At 45.3% G+C, this 21881-nt stretch overlaps 1 pseudogene; it reads right to left on the reverse strand.

Moving 5' to 3' along the window:
* Window positions 1-503: 503 nt before the first annotated feature.
* LOC140198217 (E3 ubiquitin-protein ligase TRIM39-like) lies at window positions 504-21411 on the reverse strand (annotated as a pseudogene).
* Window positions 21412-21881: the final 470 nt, after the last annotated feature.

A 21881-nucleotide genomic window follows, 5' to 3' on the forward strand; every position in this document is an offset into this window, starting at 1 on the left:
GAGGGTTTTACTCGTGATGTTCTGGGCCAAATCCACTACCTTTTGTAGGACTTTCCTCTCGCAGACTTGGTGTTCTCATAGCAGGCCATAATGCAGCCAGTCAGCACACATCAAACCTCACATCTGTAGAAGTTTGCCAAGATTTTCAATGAGATGCCAAACCTCCGCAGATTCCTGAAGAAGTAAAGGTGCTATCGTGCAGTCTTTGTAATAATATTTATATGATGGGTCCAGAACAGGTCCTCTGAGATAGTGACAGCCCAGAATTTAAAGTTACTGACCCTCTCCACATCGGATCCTCTGATGAGTACTGGCTCATGGACCCCCAGTGACATGAACATGGAATTCTCAGACTTCCAGTAGTTGCTTCACCTCTGTCCCTTTTCTTTTTTAGTTTTCTCTCTCCTCCTGATCCACCTGTCCCCATCACCCTATATCTTTACCCTCCTCCCCCACCCTCTCCATTTGCCCATCAATCACACAATCCTGATCACCTCCCTCCCTTTATTCCAGGCTCCACTTCCCTCTCCTACCAGAATTCATCATCTTTGTCTCTCCCACCTCTGACCTCCCAATTTCTGACACATTTCCACACTCCAACCCTCCCTCTCTGGATCAGCTGCCAGCTCTCACTCCACCCTTCCTCCCACCTTTCTCTGCTGACTGTCTCCGCTCTTCCTTTCAGTCCGGATGAAGGGCTTGGAGACAAAACGTCAACTATCTACTTCCTCCATAGACAGAGTCACAGAGAAGTACAGCACAGAAACAGGCCCTTCAGCCCACCTAGCCCATGCAAAAATGCATTTAAACTGCCAACTCCAATCAAGCTGCAGAAGGACCAGAGCCCACCATACACCTACCGTCCATGTACCAATCCAAATTTCTCTCAAATGCTCAAATCAGGCTCGCATGGACCACATGCCGGCAGACCTGGCAACATCTACAAATTTCTTGACCCAGTGACTATATTACCATCCAGATCAGTGATATAGACGATGAACATCAAGGGACCCAGCACCAGTCACTGCAGCACACCACAGGTCAGAGAGGCCACCACTACTACCACTCTCTGGCTTCTTCCACAAAGCCAGTGTCTAATGCCAAGCAACTGAACTTCTCATGCAGGACCTTGTCAGATGCCTTGCTAAAGTCCATGTCGCCAACATCCACTGCCTTGCCTTCATCCCCTTTCCTGGTAACTTCATTGAAAAACTCTACAAGATTGGTTAGACATGATCAACCATGTACAAAGTTATGCTGACCATCCTTAATCAGTCCATGTCTGTCCACATTTATATATCCGGTCCCTTAGAATACCTTCCAATAATTTTCCCACAACTGACGTCAATAATTTCCAGGTTTCTGTTTAGAGCCTTTTTTAAAGAGTGGAACAACATTGGCTATCCTCCAATCCTCTGGTACCCAGTCAATATGTGGGATTCCCAGTCAATATGTAGAAAGTTAAAATCATTTGCTTTAACAATCTTATGTTTGTTGCTACGGTCTGTGATCTCTTTACAAATTTGTTCCTCTAAATCCCCAGGATGATTGACTGGTCTGTAATATAATCCCATTAATGTGGTCAGACCTTTCTTATTTCACAGCAGCAGTCGACCACACCCCTCCCAGAGCACCACAATATCATCATTCCAGGTGTTCATCCATGTCCTGAGCTCATCCCCCTTTCCTACGGTACTTCTTTTATTGATATTTACACAGCTCAGATACTAGTTACACCATGCTCAACATTTTGATTCCTGACTTGCTCTGAGGTCTTACTAACCTCTGTCTCACCAACTTCTCCACTAACTGTTCTGGCACTCTGGTTCCCATCCCCCTGAAACTCCAGTTTAAACCTCACCATGCAGCATTAACAAACTTTCCCACAAGCATATGAATCCCCTTCCAGTTCAGGTGCAGACAGTCTCTGTGGTACAGGTCCCACCTCCCCTGGAAGAGAGACCAATGATCCAAAAATTTATACCCTCCTCCCTACACCAAATCCTCAGCGACGTGTTAAACTGTATAATCTTCCCAGTTCTCACTAGCACATGGCACAGGGAGCAATTCTGAGATTACAACCCTGAAGGTCCAGCCCTTTAACTCAGTACAGAACTCCCTGAGCAGAAGCTGTCTCTCGCCCGACCCATGTCATTGGTACCGACATGGACCACGGCTTCTGGCTGCTCACCCTCTCACTTGAGAATGCTGACGACTCGATTCGAGATGTCCTGGACCCTGACAGTCCGGCGTTTTGTACCACCGCTACATGTCCCGTCTTTCCAAGATTCATGCTGACCTCCCTCTTCCAGTCAGTACCACCACCACTTGTCCCAGTTACCCTGTCAGTCCCGGTGGACTTTAGCACCCGGGGGAGCCGGGGAGCCGGGGAGCTCAGGACCCGCCGCCCGCGGCTGCTGCTGAATCCGCAGTGTTTCTCTTCCGTTGACGGTTGCGGTGAACGAGTTAAAATTAATGGATCGATAATTCTCACATCGTGTTTATTTCACTCTCCGCACATTTATATTTACACTGACTTACTCCTGATGCCGGTCCCGGACCCGATCCGTTTACAGATCCGGAGCGGAACCGGAGCAGATTCTCAGCCACTCGTTTTCATTCCCAGTCGCGAATAAAGGATAAAGTTTCTCCGTGAATTTATTCCCAGTGAAGGTGTGGAGATGGGACTTTGTCTCCGCGTTGTAAAATGAAACTGTCCCGGACTCGTAACTGAGATAAACTCCCACCCTCCCGGGGATGGGACCGGCAGGGAGACGGGACACAGGGGAGGTGTAAACCTTCATCTCGTCACCATTCCGCCCGATGATCCAGAATCCGGTCTCCGGACTCCGTGTGACCCATCTCTTCCTCTCCACAGACTCTGCGGTGACTCCCAGACCCCAACGCCGACTCCCCGTCACCTCCACCTCCCAGTAATGTCTCCCCGATGTGAATCCCTCCGATCCCAGCACACAAGCCCGGTCTGTGAACCTCTTCCCGGTGTCAGGGAGATTCCTCCGGGTCCCGGTCCGTCTCACACTCTTCCGATCCTCAGACACCTCGAGCAGCGGATGCGCCGTTTCCACATCCAGGGTGACAGAGACTGGGGGGAGAAGCAGAGAATTAGAGAGTCTCCGGGGATCGGGGGGAGTCTCGGGCAGCGCGGCCCCGAGACCGGGGGAGAGGCCGCTGGGCCTCAGGCGCAGTCCAGTGGCCGACAGGAACCTTTCCCATGGGTTTACAGCGGATGGACAACTAAAACGTTCCCGAGTTTTTTACGCTGGGATGGAGAGCGGAGTTTTCTCGCTCAAAACACACAAAATCTGAAGAAACTCAGTGGTTTAAGCAGCAGGTGTGAAGGGAGATGGACTGTGCATGTTTCACATAAGTAATGGAAGCAAGAAACATTCGGCCCATCGAGCCTGTCCCGCCATTCAATAAGATCATGGCTGATATGTCCATAAACTACCTGCCTTTTCCCCATAACCTTCAATTCCCCTACTATGTAAAAATCTATCTAAATGTATCTTAAATATATTTAGTGGAGAAGCCTCAACTGCTTCCCTGGGTAGAGAATTCCACAGATTTACCACTCTCTGGGAAAAACAGTTTTCCTCATCTCCGTCCTAAATCTTCTCCCCTGAATCTTGAGGCAATGTCCCCTAGTTCTAGTCTCACCTACCAATGGAAACAACTTTCCTACTTCTATCGTATCTATCCCTTTCAAAATTTTGTATGTTTCTATTAGATCCCCTCTCATTCTTCTGAATTCCAGAGAGTACAGTCCCAGGCGACCCAATCTCTCCTCATAGGTTAACCCCTTCATCTCTGGAATCAACCTGGTGAACCTCCTCTGCACTGCCTCCAAAGCCAGTATATCCTTCCTCAAGTATGGAGACCAGAGCTGCACACAGTACTCCAGGTGCAGCCTCACCAATACCCTGTATAGTTGCAGCATGACCTCCCTGCTCTTGAATTCAATCCCTCTAGCAATGAAGGCCAACATTCTGTTTCCCTTCTTAATAACCTGTTATATCTGCAAGCCAACTTTTTGTGATTCATGAACAAGCACTCCCAAGTCCCTCTGCACAACAGCATGCTGCAATCTTTCACCATTTAAATAATAATCTGCTCTTCTATACACAAGAAGGGAAAGAAAGACGGGAGACAGCCAGTGGAAACTGGTGTGAGGAAGGGGTGGAGCAACACTGGAGTCAGATGAGGATGGGGTGAGTGAATACTGGAGGCATTTAAAGAGGAGGTAAGGCAGGCTTTTCGGCCGAATTCACTCGTGCTGACCAACTTGTTTCAGTGAGCTAGTCCCATTTGCTCATTATTCCTTTAACACTTTCCTACCCACAGACCAGTTCAAATGTCTTTCAAAGTATTTAACAGCACCCACCTCTACACTTCCTCTAGCAGCCTCCGAAACTCCAGGTAAAATTCCCAGCCTATCCAGCCTCTCCTTATAACCCAAGCCCTCCAGTCCTCAACGTCCAACAATTTTAGAGTCCTCCGCAAATCTATGAAAGAAGTCACCTACTCCCACTTCCAAATCATTTGTATGAATTATGAAAAACAGTGGACCCAGCACCCATCCCTGCAGAACACCACTGGGCACAGGCCACATCCCAGGCAATTCTATATCCAATTGGCCAGATCGTACTGTATCCCATGTCATCCAACTCTCTGGAATATTCTCCCATGAAGTACCTTGTCAAATATCTCGCTAAAGTCCACGTAGACAGTGTCTACTGCATTTCCATCATCTATTTTCTTCATCCATTCAGAAAGCCAGGCTGGCTGACCCTGTTTAGTCCTTGCCTTTCCAAATGAATGTAGATCCTATCGCACTATGCGACCTACAGCATGCAGCATGCACTAACTACAAGCACTACTGCAATACTGCACTAGACGCTTCACACACACCCTGTCAGTAGATTAGATAGCAACCTCTTTGACATCAGGAGGCTCCACGCAACCACCAAACTCCGTAGAGAGTGAGTCCTGGAGCTGCAGTATGCAGACGACTGTGCTCTTGTGGCCCATACTCCGGAGGATCTTCAGACTGTCCTTGCTGTGGCGGTGAGAGCGTACAGCAGGATGGGACTGACTGTCAATGCCACCAAGACAGAAGTGGTTTGGCAATGGAGTACCAGTGTCCCACCCACTCGACCTGTCTTCACTGTTGGTGATGAAAAGCTGTCAGCAGTGCCATCTTTCAAATATCTGGGGAGCATTCTCTCTGAGGATAGTGGCATTGACAATGACATCCAGAGCCGCATTAAACAGGCATCAGCTGCCTTTGGGAGACTTCAGCAGAGAGTCTTTCAGAACAGGAGCCTTCGTCCCTCCACAAAGGTTGCCGTATACCAAGCGGTCTGTGTCACCACCCTGCTTTATAGCTGTGAAGCCTGGGTAACCTACAGCCGTCACATCAAGTCCTTGGAGCGCTTCCACATAAGCTGCCTCCAGCGCATCCTGGGAATTACCTGGCGTGAGCGGGTGCCTCACACTGAAATACTTGTAAAGACCAACTGCAGGAGTATTGGAGCCATGATCACCCAGTGTTAGCTGCAGTGGCTGGGGCACGTCAATCCTAGGGGATTCCTGTTGTTTGCATTTTTAAATCCTAGGGGATTATGGGTTTGCGTCTCTGGTGGACCGTGTGCTCTCCAGGGTGCAAGCCTGGGTGGGAAGATCTGAAGAACTGTCTGTTGCCCATGCAGCGGGTTCCCCCTCTCCACGTCACTGATGTAGTCCAAAGGAAGGGCAAGCGATGATACAGCTTGGCACTAGTGTCGTCGCAGAGGCTGCCAGAGTGAAGTTGTAAACACCATCAACAGATCAGGTCTCCTTGAACACTTCCTTTCCAAACTCTGCATTTCCGGGGCAGCATCTGAGCAGATCACAACTCTTTTTGGTTTAACTTGTTCTACCCATTGCAAACTAATGATAATGGCCATACCTTTTGCTGTATTGACAGGTAATCCACCTGTCAGACTTTTCCCTGTCTCAACATTAAACCAGGGTATATTTATTCCAGAGCCCACCCATTACTAACTGGGTCTTTAGAACCATCTGTGAAAATAGGCAAAAGGGAAAAATACTGCTGCCGTAAATGACCAGGTACCCTTTCACCACCCACAAGACCCTGTCCATCCCCCAGTAATGACAAATCTGTTTCCACGTCTGGAAGTTTCCAAATTTGTACTCCTGGCCAGGCCACTGTTGGGCTAATCCACAAATAGACAAGACCATACTCCCGAACATATTCCCTAATTGTCCACCGAAAACATTTACCATCTCTCTTAGTATATTCCCAGCAATCCATTAAAACCAAATTCATCAAATGGGACGTCCCACACCTCACTACGAAAATCCACTAGGCAAGGCTGAAATTTTTGCTCTGCTGGTCAAGAGGCATCTCTCCTAGTTCAACCCCAAGTGCATCTATTGGTGTGGTCTGGAATGCTCCACTACAGATTCTAAGTGCCTTGACCTGTAGGACATCCCACCAACATAAAACTGCACGAGCTGCCTCCCTATAAATCACATAGGGTTGTAAATTTATATAAATTATATAAATCGTAAAGGGAATCAACAGGGTTGTCATGGTGGGAGATTTTAATTTCCCAAATATTGATTGGCATCTCCTTAGAGCAAGGGGTTAAAATGGGGTGGAGTTTGTGGGGTGTGTTCAGGAAGGTTTCTTGATACAATATGTAGATAAGCCTACAAGAGGAGAGGCCGTACTTGATCTGGTATTGGGAAATTAACCTGGTCAGGTGTCAGATCTCTCAGTGGGAGAGCATTTTGGAAATAGTGAACTCAATTCTATCTCCTTTACCATGGCATTGGAGAGGGATAGGATAGGAACAGACAAGTTAGGAAAGTGTTTAATTGGAGTAAGGGGAAATATGAGACCAGCAGGCAGGAAAGTGGAAGCATAAATTGGGAACAGATGTTCTCAGGGAAATGTATGGCAGAAATGTGGCAAATGTTCAGGGGATATTTGTGTGGGGTTCTGAGTAGGTATGTTCCAATGAGACAGGGAAAGGATGGTAGGATACAGAACCTGGGTGTACAAAGGCTGTTGTAAATCTAGTCAAGAAGAAAAGAAGAGGTTATGAAAGTTTCAAAAAACAAGGTAATGATAGAGATCTAGAAGATTATAAATCTAGCAGGAAGGAGCTTAAGGATGAAATTAGGAGAGTCAGAAGTGGCCATGAGAAGGCCTTGGCGGACAGGATTAAGGAAAACTCCAAGGCCTTCTACCAGTATGTGAAGAGCAAGAGGATAAGACATGAGAGAATAGGACCAATCAAGTGTGACTGTGGAAAGGAATGTATGGAACCGGAGGAGATAGCAGAGGCACTTAATGAATGCATTGCTTCAGTATTCACTACAGAAAAGAATCCTGGTGATTGTAGGGATGACCTACAGCAGACTGAAGACCTTGAGCATATAGATATTGAGAAAGAGGATGTACTGGAGCTTTTGGAAAGCATCAAGTTGGATAAGTCACCGGGTCCAGATGAGATGTACCCCAGGCTATGGTGGGAGGCAAGGGAGGAGATTACTGAGCCTCTGGTGATGATTTTTGCATCATCAGTGGGGATGGGAGAGGTTCCGAAGGATTGGAGGGTTGGAAATGTTGTTCCCTTATTCAAGAAAGGGAGTAGAGATAGCCCAAGAAATTATAGACCAGTAAGTCTTACTTCAGTGCTTGTTAAGTTGATGGAAAGGATCCTGAGAGGCAGGATTTAAGAACATTGGAGAGGCATAATATGCTTAGGAATAGTCAGCATGGCTTTGTCAAAGGCAGGTCGTGCTTTGTGAGCCTGACTGATTATTTTTGAGAATGTGACTGAACCCATTGATGAAGGTAGAGCAGTAGATGTAGTGTATATGGATTTCAGCGAGGCATTTGATAAGGTACCCCCTGCAAGGCTTATTGAGAAAGTAAGGAGGCATGGGATCCAAGGGGACATTGCTTTGTGGATCCAGAACTGGCTTGCCCACAGAAGGCAAAGAGTGGTTGTAGATGAGTCAAATTCTGCATGGAGTTCGGTGACCAGTGGTGTGCCTCAGGGATCTGTTCTGGGACCCTTACTCTTCATGATTTTTATAAATGACCTGGATGAGGTATTGGAGGGATGGGTTAGTAAATTTGTTGATGACACAAAGGTTGGGGTGTTATGGATAGTGTGGAGGGCTGTCAGAGGTTACAGTGGGACATCGATAGGATGCAAAACAGAGCTGAGAATGGCAGATAAGAGTTCAACCCAGATAAGTGTGAGGTGGTTCATTTTGGTAGGTGAAATATGATGGCAGAATATATTATTAATGGTAAGACTCGTGGCAGTGTGGAGGATCAGCGGGATCTTGGGGTCCAAGTCCATATGATATTCAAAGCTGCTACGCAGGTTGACTCTGTGGTCAAGGAGGCATATGGTGCATTGGCCTTCATCATTCGTGGGATTTAGTTTAGGAGCCGAGAGTTAATGTTGCAGCTACAGAGAGGAAATTAAGAACCAGGTGGCATGGTGTGAAGACAATAACCTATCCCTCAACATCGGCAAGACGAAGGAATTGGTTGTTGACTTCAGAAAGAGTAGTGGAAAGCACAACCCAATTTACATCGGTGGTGTGCAAGTGGAACAGGTCAAAAGCTTTAAGTTCCTCGGGGTCAATATCAGAAATGACCTGACTTGGTCCAACCAATCAGAGTCCACTGCCAAGAAGGCCGACCAACGTCTTTATTTCCTGAGAAAACTAAAGAAATTTGGCCTGTCCCCTAAAACCCTCACTAATTTTTATACATGCACTGTAGAAAGTATTCTTCTAGGGTGCATCACAACCTGGTATGGAAGTTGTCCTGTCCAAGACCGGAAGAAGCTGCAGAAGATCATGAACACGGCGCAGCACATCACAGAAACCAATCTTCCGTCCCTGGACTCACTTTACACCACACGCTGTCGGAGCAGTGCTGCCAGGATAATCAAAGACACGACCTACCCAGCTAACACACTTTTCGTTCCTCTTCCCTCCAGGAGAAGGCTCAGGAGCTTGAAGACTCGTACAGCCAGATTTGGGAACAATTTCTTTCCAACTGTGATAAGACTGCTGAACAGATCCTGACCCGGATCTGGGCCGTACCCTCCAAATACCCGGACCTGCATCTCAGTTTTTTTGCACTACCTTACTTTCCATTTTTATATTTTCTATTTCTGATTTATAATTTAAGTTTTTAATATTTACTATCGATTTGTAATCCAGGGAGTGGGAAGCGCAGAATCAAATATTGCTGTGATGATTGTATGTTCTAGTATCAATTGTTTGGCAACAATAAAGTATAAAGTAAAGTATAAAGTTTATAGGACCCTGGTCAGACCCCACTTGGAGTACTGTGCTCAGTTCTGGTCGCCTCACTACAGGAAGGATGTGAAAACGATAGAAAGGGTGCAGGGCAGGTTTACAAGGATGTTGCCTGGATTGGGGAGCATGGCTTATGAAAATAGGTTGAGTGAACTCAACTTTTTCTCCTTGGAGTGACAGAGGATGAGAGGTGACCTGACAGAGGTGTATAAGATGATGAGAGGCATTGATAATGTGGATAGTCAGAGGCTTTTTCCCAGGGCTGAAATGAGTAACATTAGAGGGCACAGTTTTAAGATGCTTAGAAGCAGTTACAGAGGAGGTATCAGGAGTAAGTTTTTTTAAGCAGAGAGTGGTGAGTGCGCGGAATGGGCTGTTGGTGACGGTGGTTGAGGGCGATACGATAGGATCTTTTAAGAGACTCCTGGATAGGTACATGGAGCTTAGAAAAATAGAGGGCTGTGGGTAACCCCAGGTGATTTCTAATGTAAGTACATGTTCGGCACGGCATTGTGGCCAAAGGGCCTGTATTGTGCTGTAGGTTTTCTATGTTTCTATAACTATTGCCCAGACACTACAGGGTATTAAAGCATGATAAATTGTCAAAAGCACACCCCTAGAGGCTCCCCAGTCATACCCAGCCATACATTGCAAAAGGTTCATGATCTGCTTACATTTATCCTTCGAAAACTTTATATGTGTTCTCCAAGTCAGGGTCACATCCAACAATAACCCCAAGTATTAAAACACGGGAACCCTAGACAGCGTACATCCATACAGAGCCAGGAGAATATTCTCCAACCCATGTTTCCAAATAAAAACCATATATTTTGACTTAGAAACTGAAAATTTAAAACCCCAGTTCAAAGACCATTACTGATAATGCTGTTTGCACAGACTGAGCACAGAACCTCAGTTCAGGTGCTCATTAAATATTAAAATCCTGGTGCCAATTAGCAGAGTGGGTCTGAATTTTTAAAGGGGCTGCACCAGCTCTCCATATTCCGGAGAGTCGGAATGTCTAAACCATGGAAGCTTACACGGTCAGATGCGGATCAGAACACACACCTCCAAGTGGGGGCCAACAATTTCTTCCTGAGCTCCCCACAATGTCCTGGGATACCCTTGATCAGGACATGGGGATTTATCTACCTTTATGCATTTTTGGACCTGCAGCACATTTGCTTCTGTAATGTGGTAGAGAATGAGGTCGATCATCTTCTGTAACACGGGGGAATTGAGGGCCCTGTGGAACTGGCACAGCAGAGGAGCTGAGGTCTGGGACAGGGAAATGATGACAGGGAAGGTTTCAAAAGATATGGGCCAAATGCTGGTTAATGTGCTGAGGGGTGATCTGTCAGAAATATATGAGGCTGTGAGGGGCATAGATCGAGCAGATGGTTGAAATCTCCTTCCCACAGGAGGGGGATCAAATACAAGAGATCACATGTCTGAGGTGGGAGGAAGGAGTTTAAAGGTGAGTTTATTTGAACAGTGAGTGGTTGATGTTGGAACTTGCTGCCAGAGGAGGTGTTGGAATCAGATACAATCACTGTGTTTCATAGACACTAAGACAGACACTTCAATAGACAAGGCACAGAAGGAGACTGACCTAATATCGACTAATGGGATGCGTATAGATGTGTAAGTAGGTCGACACTGAGATGATGAGCCGAAGGTCCTGTTTCTATGCTGTAAGACGATGACTCCGTGACTTTAAATGAAATGAATGATTGAGACCCTACAGCCCTGTGATGCAGAGAATTCCCAAGGTACACCATCCTCTGAAACAGTGACCCCTGACCCTCGACCCCTCAGACAGGGGACACATCCTCCCTGCACCTGACAGTTGAGCCCAGGAAGAATTTTGTGTTTCCCTGAAATCTCCTCTCATTCTTCTGAACAGAGAACATAGAACAGTACAGCGCAGGAACAGGCCATTCAGTCAATGCGACAGTGACAGATCGATACCAGCATCAATTCATCTTCTGTACCGGATCTCCAAAACCTCAATCTCTCAATCTTTCAAAAGTTTCTCTAACTCCACCTTAAATATATTGAATTATCAGGCCTCACAGTATCTGCTGGAGGAACTCAGTGGGTCGAGCAGCATCTGTGGGAGAAAAGGGACTGTCGACATTTCGGGTCAAACCCCTACATCAGGACTGAGAGTGGAGAGGGGAGATGGCTGGTCGACAGAGGAGAAGGGGAGTGATGAGACAGGAGTCTGAGGTGACTATGGACTGAGGAGGGATGACAGGCAGGTTGTCCAGGTAGGGGAGGGATGGGGTGTCGGCCGGAGTTGGGAGACAGTGGTGGAGATAGATACAGAGGTTAAAATGAGAGGGAGAAGGAGCAAGGAGAGAGTGTGAAGGAATCTTATCAGTGAAGGAGGTGATAATGGGAACCATTAGGAAAGAGAAGAATGGCAGAATGAACCAGAACCAGATGGGCCAGTGGTGAGAAGCGTGTGGATGAACTGTTAATGCAGATGGAAACAGAAGATCTTTGTCCCCTTTGCCACAAACCCACCTCCACCACCCCATCACCCACATTCCACTCTCAGTCCTGATCCAGAGTTTCAGTCCATTCAGGATCAATGTGGTCGTTGATATCTGGAGTCACAGGAGATGGGAGAGTCTGTTTATGTATTTTACATGGGGATGGGGATGGGAGATGGGGAATTAAGGCAAATGAGTTGATATGTCCTGGAACGTATTCACATTACAAAAGAGGAATGTGGATTGGATTCATAATTGGCTTGGCCACAGAAGACAGAGGGCTATGGTGGAGGACTGTTATTCTGTCTGGAGGTCTGACCAGCGATATTTCACAGAGTTCAGTGCTGGTAACTCTGTTGCTGAATGATATATGTGGCCTGTACACTTGAATTGGCACAAATTTGGTGGAGTTGTGGATGGTGAAGATGGTTGTTGAAGGATACAAGGATCAGTTGGAGATCTGGATGGAGAAATGGCTGATGGAGTTTAACCTGGAGCACTGAGCGATGATGCCTTTTGGAAGGGTAAATGAGAGGGAAAATTATAGAGCAGATGGAGGACCCTAGGAACGTTGATGACAGAGGGATATCAAGGTCCAAGAGCACAGTTCTCTCAAGTGGCAACACAAGTGCAGAGTGTGGTCAGGAAGGTATAGGACAAGCTTGTCTTCACCAGTCAGGGCATTGAACGTGGAAGTTGGCAAGTCCTGTTGCAGCTATTGAAACCTTGGTGAGGTCTCACTTGGTCTCACAAGAGACCAGAGAGGCAGGGCTCTGATGCAGGGTCTCCACCTGAAACTTTGACCATCTCTTTGTCTCTGCAGATTCTTCTTGACCTGCTGAGCTCCTCCAACTGCTTGTTTTTGGTTTGGAGTATTACTAATGATAATAATAATAATAAATACATTGTCCCAATAGTAATGTCTACCACTGGTATCATCTCAAAGTCACCACATCATAGCACTAAAAAATTAGGCCTACACAGCAATATTTCTGTAAATCTTAGGAAGACCACAATACTAAACACCACTAGAATAGTCTGAAAGTTCCTAGCAAGTGAGAAATTAGTGTGCTTGGCTGTGCCCATTCCTCAGGCTTTACCAGCTTGAGCTGAGAGAAAAATAGAAGTACAATGATAATAAGAAGAATTAATTTACAGAGCACTTTTCGTACAAACGATGTAACTCAAAGTGCTTCACAATGGGATATTTGGAGACATGAAACATGTCTGTTGAACACCAGGTTAAATAAATAGGAGTATTGAGGAAATGGATACAACAGCAATGTTTAAGAGGTGATTCAACAGACAGATGAACAGGCAGGGAATGGAGGGATGTGGAATGTGGGCAGGCAGGTGGAATTAGTTTAATTTTGGTCTTGTGGTCAGTACAGACACAGTGTGACTAGGTTACTGAGGGAACTGAGAAAATACATGGTGGAGGCTCCAGTCACAAAGACTGAACAAGGGAGGATTGAACTCTGAGAAATGCCTGGTCACAGCTCTCTGACCTGAGGATTTTCAGAGACAGAGGAGTGTACGGACGAGGGAAATTTAAGGGCAGAAAGTGAACACGTGATCACCCTGGCATTGAGGTAAAGGACAATTTTAAGGGGTTCTACATGTATATTAAATGTAAGAGTAACTCAGGAAAGAATCAGTTTCCTTCAGGAACAATTTGGAGCCACTGTGGAGGGAAGTGGTTTTAAATGAATATTTCTCATCTGTATTTCCCAGGGAGAAGGTCACAAAATCCAAGGAATTCAGGATAATAAGTTCAGGAAATTACATTTTGGAACGTATCACATTACAAAAGAGGAGGTGCTGGTGAAATCTTGACCGTGGTCAATACTGGTTGGTGTGTCGGGGCTCAGACTGATAATGATTCAATGTGGTGGTTTGATAACAACAGTGAGACTCGTGAGTCTAGCAGGGGGCAGACCTGAGTCTGCAGTCACAGACAGGTCAGACAGGGTCAGCGGCTCACGAGGGTCTCGTGTGTATCTTTCTGACAATACTGGACACCACACTGATACAAGCTTTATTTTATCTTATTTAGAGATACAGTACAGAACAGGCCCTTCCAGCCCAGCGAGCCACACTGACCAGCAACCCACCTATTTGACACTAGTCTAATCACAGGGCAATTTTCAACGCCCAACTAACTTACCAACTGCTACATCTTTGGACTGTGGAAGGAAACTGTAGCACCTGGAGGAAACCCATGCGGTCAAGGGGAGAACATACAAATCCTTACATACGGCGCTGGAATTGAACTTGAAATCTGACACCCAGAGCTGGAATAACTTTGCACTAACCACTACACTACAGTGCCTGCCCTTTATTCCCTGTAATATCATTAAATGAATATTAATTCCCCAGATTATGTGGCAGGATTCACACTCGTGTCCTGTATAGTCTGAATGGGACCCTGAAACCGTAGGACATTGAACAGTCCCATGTATTGGTTGTATTGTGCCCCTGTGTCGGTGTGTTCAAGGGTCAGACATCTCCAGCTGACCCTGTGACACTGATGTTTCCCAGCAGGTAGGATTGAAGCTGGAATAAAACTACAGTTCCCCTTCAGCCCATTGTTATAGACAATCTTTGCTTCCAATCATAATGAATTGTGTCTCATAAACAAAGACAAATGAATCAGTGTAAGTTTTACCTCGATTAATGTCATCAAGTGTTTCTCTCAACGCTGAGTTCAATAAAGAGAGGTGATCAAATCTTTCAACCAGAATGACACCGTCTGTCACTGATAATTGCTCGATGTTGTCACTAATTCTGCAAATATAAAATTGTCGGTTATAAACTGCAATGGTGAACTAGTTTACAAATCCATACAGAGATTCAGCAAAGAGCAGATCCTACCTCCTCTTCCGACGAGTTTCCTCCTGAAATAAATAAAGCACAAATCTGAACAGACTAAGACTTACAGTCCTCATCCTGAATTTCATCCAAATCATTACAAGATGTTGAAAATTCACATTCCTACAATCACACGCATGTATGAACAACACAGAACCACCTGGTAAATGACCAGGAGTATTTCTGAAAATGTAAAGAAACAGTGTCGGATTCCCTTAATTCTCTAATCTAATGGAAAGTGCATTTACCTATTGATGATAAATCTGATGTGTGGGTCACATTCTGGAATTGATCCTTTACTGTCACTGATTGACAGAGAGACCCTCACACCCACGGCACCAGACACACTCACAACACGTGACTAGAACTGGATGTTAATGTGAGTTTCAGGGATGTTTGATATGGGAATTGAGGAACCAAGCACCAGTTCAGTGTTATGTTCAGAGTAACTTATTCACAAGAAGATTGCAGACTGTCCTGTGATGTACCTGTACTGATATTCCGGAAGTCCAGTTTTGGGACGACAGTCCTGAACTTCCGAAACATCCATCTGTCTTAAATCAGTTTACAACCAACTGTAAGTGTCACAGTTACTTCAAATATACTGATCCCAATTTTGTCTACTTTTACAAAAGCAAAAAGAAATATAATCTCTCACCCTGAGAACTATCATATTCTCTTTTTGATCCATCTGTTCCTGTAACATTGAGATCTCCTCCTGAACAGAATTTAAATTCTTTTGAATCTCTCGAAGATTTTTCTCCATTAGATTTAGAATCCTCTCCTCTTCTTCCCTGAGATCTCTGAGTATGCGCTGCTCTTTCTCGGTGAGAATCTGGTGCAGTTCAGCAAACTGTGATGTGACGTGGGACTGAAGGACATGTGACTGTTTCTGTCAAGTGAAAAGTGAAGATTAATTTACTATATTCATTTGATATATTTTCTTCTGACATGGAAGGTGTGCATTCAAATCATCAAATTTATATTGGTTCTCAGAACAATCCCATTAATCTTATTTCCTAATGTTGTCCTAAACCCATTTCTCCCTCACATGCCCATTAACTCCGACCTGAGTCACATACCCCATCTTAAGCTCAAAGTTCAATGCAAAATTATTATCAAAGTACAGATGTGTCACCATGTGCAACCCTGAGATTCCTATTCTTGCAGGTAGTCACACTAAATACAAGAAACACAATTGAATCAATGAAGGTCTGTATCGAATGGGGCGGAAAATATCAATGTGCAAAGAAAAAGCAACAAATGTCCAAGTACAAGAAGTAAGAGAAAAAATCCATAATAATAAATAAATAGACAAACAAACAAACAATAAATACAGAGAACATGAGATGAAGAGTCTTTGATCATAAGTCCAGTTCAGTGGGAACAGTTCAGTGATGGGGTGAAGTTATCCCCACTAGTTCAGGAGCCAGATAGTTCAGTCGTAATTGTTCCTGAACCTGGTGGTGCTGGTTCCGAAATTCCTGTACCTCGTTCCTGATGGCAGCTGTGAGAAGAGAGCATGGCCTGGATGGGTTGGGTCCATGATGAAGGAACGAAGCTTCAAGTTGATGTGCTCAATGGTGGGGGGGAATTTACCCGTGATAGACTGAGTCATATTCACTACTTTTCCGGCAGGTTTTACTGCACAAGAACATTGGTATTTACAATCCAGGCCACGATGCAACCTGTCAATATAGTCTCTACTACACATCTATAGAAATTTGTCAGAATTCTAGATGTCACAAACTTCTAAGAAAGTAGGGGTGCTGCTGTGCTTTCTTTGTAATGACACTTATGTGCTGGACCCAGAACAGATCCTCTGAAAAATTATAACACCAAGGAATTTAATGTTGCTGACCCTCTCCTCCTCTGATATGCCAATGAGGACTGGCTTATGTACTTCTGGTTTCTTCCTGCTGAAATCAATAATCTTCTCCTTGGTCTTGCTGACATTGAGTGAGAGGTTGTTGTTATGACACCACTCAGCCATACTTTCTATGTCCCTGCAATATCCTGATTTGTCAGCACCCTTCATTTGGCCAATGACTGTGATGTTATCAGCAAACTTAACTATGGCATTGGAGTTGCACTTCATCTCCCATTCATAATGTGAGTAGAGCAGGGGGCTGACACATAACGTTCTGGTGTTTCTGCGCTGAGGGAAATGGTGGAGATGTTTTTTACCAATCTGGGGTCTGAAAATTTAGGATCCAGTTGCACAAGGAGGCATTGAGACCTAGGACATGAATTTTATTGATTAGTTTTGAGGGTCCAAGCTGGAGGCTGTGAAGAGCTTCCTGATGTACAGTGTCGATAAAAGGTATTCATCCCCCTTGGAAGTTTTCATGTTTTATTGTTTTTCAACATTAAATCACAGTGGATTTAACTGGGCGTTTTTGACACTATGCAACAGAAAAAAGACTCTTTTGTGTCAATGTGAAAACAGATCTGTACAAAGTGATCTAAATTACAAGAAGTAAGAAAAAAATCCATAATAATAAATAAACAAACAAACAATAAATACAGAACACATGAGAAGAAGAGTCTTAGATCATAAGTCCAGTTCAGTGGGAATAGTTTGTGTCAAAGTGAAAACAGATCTGTACAAAGTGATCTAAATTAATTATAAATATAGAACACAAAATCATTGATTCCCTAAGTATTCACCCCCTTCAAGTTAGTATTTAGTAGATGTACCTTTGGCAGCAATTACAGCCTCGAGTCTGTGTGGATAGGTCTCTATCAGCCTTGCACATCTGGACACTGCAATTTTTCCCCATTCTTCTTTACAAAACTACTCAAGCTCTGTCAGATTGCATGAAGATCGTGAATGAACAGCCCTTTTCAAGTCCAGCCGTGAATTCTCAGTTGGATTGAGGTCTGGACTCTGACTTGGCCAATCCTGGACATTAACTTTGTTGTTTTTAAGCCATTCCTGTGTAGCATTGGCTTATGCTTTGGCCATTCTCTCACTGGAAAACAAACCTTCTCCCAAGTTGCAGTTTTCTTGCAGACTGCATCAGGATTTCCCCCTGGATTTCTTTGCATTTTGCTACATTCATTTTACCCTCTACCTTCACAAGCCTTCCAGGGCCTGCTGCAGTGAAACATCCCCACAGCATGATGCAGCCAACACCATGTTTCACAGTAGTGATGGTGTGTTTTTCATGATGGGCGGTGTTTGGTTTACACCTCAGTCTGATGGCCAAAGAGCTCAATTCTCATTTCATCTGACCGTAGAGCCTTCTTCCAGCTGACTTCAGAGCCTCCCACATGCCTTCTGGCAAACTCAAGGGGAGATTTCATGTGAGTTTTTCCCCCCACAGTGGCTTTCACTTTGCCACTCTCCCATAAAGCTGCGACTGGTGAAGCACCCGGGCAACAGTTGTTGTGTGTGCAGTCTCTCCCATCTCAGCCACTGAAGCTTGTAACTCACCAGACCAGAATGTTACTGATCCGGTTCATCCAGGTTTCTGGTTAGGGAAAATTTTGAATTACTTTGTGGGGACAACTCATATACAGCTGTTTTTATAAAATCTGTGATAGCCGTGATTTATTCATTCAGACTGTCTGTTGATTCTTTGAACACGGCCCAGTCTACCGACTTTAGCAAACCTGCAGCCGCTTCTCAGCCTCCCACAACTACCTCAGTGTTGTCCTCATCTCTGGAGTCTTGCTCTTCACCCTCTGCCTGGATGCAGGTCGGAGGAGGATGGCCAAGTGATCAGATTTCCCGAAATGCGGTCTAGACATGGAATGGTAAGCTTTCCTAATCATAATGTGACAGTGGGCAAGAGTGTTGAGACCCCTGAGGCTGTAAGTGATATGTTGATGATAATTAGGCAGAGTCTTCTTCAAACAAGCTTGACTGAAGTCCCCAACATGAGTTGAAAGGTATCAGGATAGGCTGTTGCCTGTTTGCTAATTGTGATCGTTTGGGAGGCTGAAGAGGTGATAGATAGGACATATAGAGAGGTAATTACACCCGAGGTGCAGGACACAGGCAAATGGCTAACAGTCAGGAAGGGGAAAGGTTTTAAGGAGCCGTGCAGAGTATCCCTGTGGCCATCCCCATCAACAACAGGTATTTCACTTTGGATGCTGCCGGGAGTGGGGGGCTGTTGACCTAGCAGAGTAGTAGTTGGGTCTCTCGGACTGAGTCCGGCTCTGTGACTCAGAGAGAAGCAAGGACAAGAAGCACACTGTGGTGATAGGGGATTCGTTAGTTAGGGGAACCAACAGGAGGGTCTGTGGGTGAGAACGAGATTCCCAAATAGTAAGTTCCCACCTGGGTGCCAGGGCCTGGGACATCTGAGCTGGAGTCTCCAGCATTCTTGTCAGAGGGTGAACAGCCAGAAGTTTTTAATGTCAGTACCAATGACATGGGTAGGTTGAATGTCAAGATTCTGCAAAGGGAGTTCAGGGAGTTAGGCACTCAGTTAAAAGGCAGGACCTCCAGGGTGGTGATCTCAGGATTGCTACCCCATGCCACATGCTAGTGAGGCCAGAAATATAAGATTATACAGTTTAACACATGGCTAAGGTGTTGGTGTAAGAGGGAGGGAATAAGATTTTTAGACAATGGGTTGTCTTCCAGGGAAGGTGAGACCTGTACAGAAGGGGTGCTTTGCACTTGAACTGGAGAGGGACTAATATCCTAGCGGGAAGGTCTTTTAATGCTGCAAGGTGGGGTTTAAACTAAAGTTGCAGGGAGATTGGAACCAGAGTGCCAGAACAGTTAGTAGGAAGTTTGTGGAGGCAGATGTCTGGTAAGATCTCAGACAAAGTCAGAAATCAAAATATTGAACTGTGTGATGAGTGTCTTGAGCTGTGTATATTTCGATGCAAGAAGTATCGTAGAAAAGGTGGATGAGCTCAGGGCATAGATCAACACCAGGAATTATGACTTTGTGAGACGGTTGCAGGAGGGACAGGACTGGCAGTTCGGTATTCCCGAGTTCCGTTGTTTTAGACATGACAGAGCGGGAGGGATTAAAGGAGGGGTGGTGTTACTAGTCAGCGAACACATCACACCAGTGCTCCATCAGGATAGACTGGGGAACTTGACCATTGAGGTGATATGGGTGGAACTGAGATATGAGAAAGATATGACCATGCTAATGGGGACATATTAAAAACAACCCAATAGTTTGAGGGATTTAGAGGAACAAATTTGTTGCAAGGAATGTAAGGCTGTTGTAGGAGGTGATTTTAACTTTCCACATGTTGACTGGGTGTGGTAAACCATATAGTTATGTTGTAACTGGGTTACCTGTCTGGACACACTCCTCTGCTGATTGGCCCTGTGGCTCCTCCCACAGACCCCTGAATAAAGGCAATTGAGCCTTGGCTTCTCCTCAAGAGTGTGGAATGAGCTGCCAGCACAAGTGTTTCATGCGAGCTTGACTCAATGTTTAAGAGAGTTTGGATAGATAGTAGGGATACGTAGGGCTATGGTCCAGGTACAGGTCAATGGGAGTAGACAATTTAAATGGACTCATTATGGAGTAGATGGGCCAAATGGCCTGTTCCTGTATTGTACTTCTCAATGTCTCTAAGCCTCTATGACTCTGTGTTTCAGCCTGGCTTGGAATGCTCCCCTCCTCCCTCCCTTTTGGCCGTGACTATAAACCTTTGTCCACTTAAACATGCCAGAACTGCATGTTTGACACAGAGTGCTTCAGAAGATAGAAAAATTGCAAATTAATTCAAATGTTTGAAAGTACGGTGCTTAAAAGTAAATTTCAGACTACAGTTTGCAGTGAGAGTAATTCAGAAGTAATATATATATAAGTTTTGTCAGCAACGCGCAGAATGTTGCTGAGGATCACAGGTTCAACCTTTGAAGTGGTTAACAGAGTTAATTACTGGTACCAATTGACCATTCAAAGAACATATCTCTGAGATGTTTGTGAAAATGTCGTGATCACAGAGAGAACATGCAAACTCCACGCAGACAGCACGAGATGTCAGATTGAGCCCAGGTCACCGCATCTGCAGTACTCAGCTAATCTACACTAAAGGGAACAAATCTACACAACAATATCAGAAATTCAACTCAGAAGCCTCACCCGAACTCCGGAAATCTTCTCCTTTTGTTGCTGCTCCATTTCCTCAAAGTCTGCTTTGTTTTTTGTGAGAGTCGAAGGAAGATCTAACCCGATCCTGGGAATTAAAGAGTGAATAGATTGGACACAATACATGGTACAACAGAAACAGACGAGCGAAAGTGATTTGTTTTTACCTTGTAGACCTGAACGGCTTCTTTAACCGGCATGAAGTTGTGGGACTTGTGTTCCCGCGCAGTCGCACAGATCAGGCAGATCAGTGTCTTGTCCGTCTCACAAAACAGCTTCAGCTCTTCCTCATGTTCCTCGCAGTAAAGTTTACTTTCCTTCTCTTTCGGATTCAGGTTTAGTTTTCGAGCTTTCTCAGTCAGATTTGCCAAGGCCCGATTGACCTTCAGGGTGCGGTCTGCAATCTCCTCCCTACATTCCGGGCAGGAGTTTCTCTTCTGTCTTTCCCAACACTGTGTGATACAGGAGCGACAGTAGTTGTGTCCACAATCCAGAGTGACAGGTTCAGTGAAGAAATCCAGGCAGATGGGACAAATTGCCTCCTCGGTTAAACTCTCGTCCTGTCGTTTCGAAGCCATGTTAACGCCCGGTACTTCCTGATTCCGAATGGTGTCGCTTTCGGGGAGCTGCTGAGCCCCTGCAGTACCGAGACTGTCCACTACACGCGCCATTCTCAGTGATGAACGGTCCTGCTGTAGCGATTCGGCCCGAAATGTCGACTGTACTCGTCTCTACAGATGCTCCCTGGCCTGCTGAGTTCCTCCAGCATTTTGTGTGTGTTGAACGAACATGCTATTGCTGCAAGTGTTCAACGGGAAGGAATGGCAGCCATTTCTTCATCAGGGTGGGATCAGAAACACGGTAAACAGGTCGGAGTATAAAAGAAACAGACAGAAGAGGCTGGTTCATTGCAAGACAGGATTGAAAGGGACAATTCCTGAAAAGCGAGACTGACAGTCAATGTTTCAGATGAAGGATCTCGACCAGAAACGTTGACTGTCGATTTCCCTCCGGAGATCCTGCCTGACCCGCTGATTCCCTCCTGTTA

Source organism: Mobula birostris, chromosome 5 (assembly GCF_030028105.1).
Source record: "Mobula birostris isolate sMobBir1 chromosome 5, sMobBir1.hap1, whole genome shotgun sequence".
Lineage (NCBI taxonomy): Eukaryota > Metazoa > Chordata > Chondrichthyes > Myliobatiformes > Myliobatidae > Mobula > Mobula birostris.